At 33.8% G+C, this 4,379-nt stretch overlaps 1 pseudogene; it reads left to right on the forward strand.

The window, feature by feature from the left end:
- The first annotated feature begins 933 nt into the window (after nt 1-933).
- Nucleotides 934-2,431, forward strand: LOC136147196 (nucleosome assembly protein 1-like 1; annotated as a pseudogene).
- The last annotated feature ends 1,948 nt before the right edge of the window (nt 2,432-4,379 follow it).

Consider the following 4,379-nt stretch of genomic DNA (forward strand, 5'->3'; position numbering starts at 1 on the left):
AACTAGGCCTTTAAGCTTACGATTGGCAAAAAAACTTATTCTGTCCTTATATTACATTTCTAAAGAAAAAAATAAATTAGAGGGACATGTAAAATAACAACTTTTGTCAGTCACTTAAAACTTAAAGCTATTTGAAAATGCTTATGTTCTGAAAAATAATTTTTTGAAGGTTGAAATAGATTCCATTGTAAAAAGGAAAATTGGCTTATGATTAAATTAGCTATTTTTCTAATACAGCAGAGAGAAAGTAAAAAGTCAAATCTATTTCTATGAAAGAGATTTTCATAAAAGAATGACTAATCTCAAAGTAGTTGGTTATGATCAAAGAACACATTTCATCATGTGGATGCTATGAAAGATTAAAGTAAAGAATAAATTCAAAGAAAGAAAAAGAAGTATGAAATACATAATGGAATTTAACTATTAGGAATTAAACCATTTTTTTTTTCATGAATTAAATGTTATGGACTAAATGTGTTCCCTTCAAATTTATTTGTTGACATTCTAACCCCCAGGACCTCAGAATGTGACTGTTTGGAGATAGAGTCTTCAAAGAGGTCATTAAGTTAAAAATGAAATCATTAAGGTAGGCTTTCATCCACTATGACTTCTATCTTTATTGAACAGCTCTCATCTGTTAAGTGGTATACCAAGCCCTTTATTATCTCACTTAAATTGAAAGGTATTATTTTCCCCTTATTTTGTAAGTGATGAGCAGAAATTTAAGTAATTTAGCTAAAGTCATGCTATGAGCAAGTAAAAAGTCTCCAGATTCTCTACTTTTAATCACTCACATAATAAAGAAAAAGTCCGCTGTTTCAGCGCCACCTGCTGGCGGCGCCGCCTCCGGCTCCTCCCGCCGCCCTGAGTCACCGCCTGCGCAGGTCGGGCCGCCCGGCTCCCCGCGCTCGCCACCGATATTTGGCATTTGCACAACACCGCAGACATCGACAACAAAGAACAGTCTGAACTTGCTCAAGATTTGGATGATGTTGAAGAAGTAGAAGAAGAAGAGACTAGTGAGGAAACAAAAATCAAAGCGCGTCAGCTGGCTGTTCAGATGATGCAAAATCCTCAGATTCTTGCAGCCCTTCAAGAAAGACTTGATGGTCTGGTAGAAACACCAACAGGATTCATTGAAAGCTTGCCTGGGGTAGTTAAAAGACGAGTGAATGCTCTCAGAAACCTTCAAGTTAAATGTGCACAGACAGAAGCCAAATTCTACGAGGAAGTTCATGATCTTGAAAGAAAGTATGCTGTTCTTTATCAGCCTCGGTTTGTTAAGCGATTTGAGATCATTAATGCCATTTATGAACCTACAGAAGAAGAATGTGAATGGATACCAGATGAGGAAGATGAAATTTCGGAGGAGCTAAAAGAAAAGGCCAAGATTGAAGATGAGAAAAAGGATGAAGAAAAAGAAGATCCCAAGGGAATTCCCAAGTTTTGGTTGACCGTTTTTAAGAATGTTGACTTGCTCAGTGATATGGTTCAGGAACATGATGAACTTATTCTGATGCACTGGAAAGATATTAAAGTGAAGTTCTCAGATGCTAGTCAACCTGTGAGTTTTGTCTTAGAATTTCACTTTGAACCCAATGAATATTTCACAAACAACGTGTTGACAAAGACATATAGGATGAGGTCAGAACCAGATGATTCTGATCCCTTTTCTTTTGATGGACCAGAAATTATGGATTGTACAGGCTGCCAGATAGATTGGAAAAAAGGGAAGAATGTCACTTTGAAAACAATTAAGAAGCAGCAGAAACACGAGGGACGTGGGGCAGTTCGTACTGTGACCAAAGCAGTTTCCAATGACTTTCTTTCATTTTTTTGCCCCTCCTGAAGCTCCTGAGAGTGGAGATCTGGATGATGATTCTGAAGCTATCCTTGCTGCAGACTTTGAAATTGGTCACTTTTTACATGAGCGTATAATCCCAAGATCAGTGTTATACTTTACTGGAGAAGCTATTGCAGATGATGATGATGATTATGATGAAGAAGGTGAATAAGCGTATGAGGAAAGGGAAGAAGAAGGAGATGAGGAAAATGATCCAGACTATGACCCAAAGAAGGATCAAAATCCAGCAGAGTGCAAGCAGCAAGCAGTGAGGCAGGATGTATGTGGCCTTGAGGATAACCTGCACTGGTCTACCTTCTGCTTTCCTGGAAAGGATGAACTTACATCATTTGACAAGCCTATTCAAGTTTTTTGTTGTTTGTTTGTTTGCTCATTTTTGTTTTTGCAGCCTAAAATAAAAATGTCATATAATTTTAGTTCTCAAAAGATAATGTCTTAATTTTGTACTAATTCAGGTAGAAGCAGAGGCCTAGCTTTAATTATGTACCCAGTTTACCATATTACTGAAGAAAAGGGTGCCAAATTTGGAAGAGGTACTGCTATATCTTCTAGTAAGAAAGTATTTTTAAAGAAAAATAAATTCTTAAATGATTTAATGGTTTTCATAAAAGAGTAAAAGGTTAAATTTCATTTCCTTCGGTCATAACTAGACTGAAGGCCCCGAGCCTCTGCAGTTAATTCCAATTCTTATTGCCTAAAGTGTGTCATTTATTTTCCCTTGCCTTTTGTTTTGTTGTCTATTAAAATGGGTAGTACTGGTCACAGATGTGTTAAGGCACATTAAGTTAAAAATTTTATGAAATGTTTCTCAGTTGCATTAAAAACTCAAAACTTTGAAAAAAAAAAAAGAAAAAGTCCCTAAAAAAATATAGGTATATGACACATCAATATACATAAAAAACTGCATAATGAAGGATATATGCTCTACTAATTTCAGTCTAGTTTTTTGTGTGTGTGGGAGTACTGAAAGAATTGGAGAGCTTGTGACTATTTTAATATATATGTTTGTATATACATATATTTATCTTCTATAACACTTAGTAGTAAAACATGGTAAAATTATATAATTTGCTATCTTCATCTTTTATTTACATAAGTATATAGTTTTATATATTTTATGATATATATTGCTTTTTAATGTTACTTACCATTATACAAATAATTACTATTTAGTCAAAATTTTTAGTGGTGAATGTATGTATTAATAGATAGACATTTTTGATAATGTAGTCAATGTACCATTTCAGGAATTGCCATATTGCAGTCATAGTTTAACTTTTAGAAAAAAGCTGTCTTTAGGAACATGAAGTTATTCTTCTTGCCTCACTTTTAACATTTTTTAAAAATTAGTCTCCTTCTTTCCTTTTCTTTCTTTACAGTCATACAGATTTCTGCTTTACATCTATAATATTTTTATGACAGAATTGAATATATCCTTTATCACTGTCAAGGTAAAATATCATGCAAAATCAATCTCTGTTACATATAGGGAAAAAAATGTTCATAAAAGGACTCCATTAAATAAATTTTCTGTAATGAGTTAATGAGGAAGAGAATGTAACCAAATTTTACCTTTCTAAGTCTGAGACAGATGAATAGTGATATTTCTTACGTCAAGGACCATGCATATATAATTGTAAATATTTTGAAAGGAATTTTTATAATGTACAATTATGGAGATGGTACAATTATAAAATAGAATTAATATCAACATTAAAATAACAGCAATTATTGAGTATTTACTGTGTGCAGTATCCAACATTAATCACTTCACTTGTATTTTCTCAATTCTCATCACACCTTACTGGATGCATTTCATCCTTGTACTTATGGATTGAAAGCACAGAGGGATGGCACGTAGTTTTAATGTTACTCATGTAACACAATAGCAGGTCAACTGGAATTGCTTACACACCCAGTTTGGTATGATTTCATCAGCTTTCCTGTGGTAGCTTTCAAAATTAGATTTCTCTGGACATATGCCTGTTGAGTTTAGTTGGTGTTTTTTTTTGTTTTTGATGAGCTCCAGAATATGTTTTCTCTCCAGTGGATAGCTGTAGACTATTGAGAGCAAGTAAAGAGCAGTCTTTGCATAAAAGCAGACTTTTTGTACAGCTTGACTTTTCCTATAATCTTTAGTGGAGAGAGCTTCTCTATAGATGGAAACTGCACAGGTTCGCAGTCAAGGGGTCTTTCCTGCACAACAAGGGAAATGGTAAACTAGGTAGGTGCTTCGCACACATGTTCCTTTTCTCTCCTGACTCTAAAGAAATTTTTTCTGTTCCTAAGAAATGTGTAGTTAGATCACATTCTAAATACACATTCAGAATGCTTTTCCAAAATTTTTATTTTATATTTCATGGACTCATTTTACCTAGAAATTGACAGAAAAAAAATGTCATTTGATTATGTTTCTGAATTATCATTTAATAATACACCATCTCCTGAAAATGTTTACACAAAATGTAACCATTGCATTTTTATTTAATATATTTTTATATTGATCTTGAGAGTT

Source organism: Muntiacus reevesi, chromosome 15 (assembly GCF_963930625.1).
Source record: "Muntiacus reevesi chromosome 15, mMunRee1.1, whole genome shotgun sequence".
Taxonomy (NCBI): Eukaryota; Metazoa; Chordata; class Mammalia; order Artiodactyla; family Cervidae; genus Muntiacus; species Muntiacus reevesi.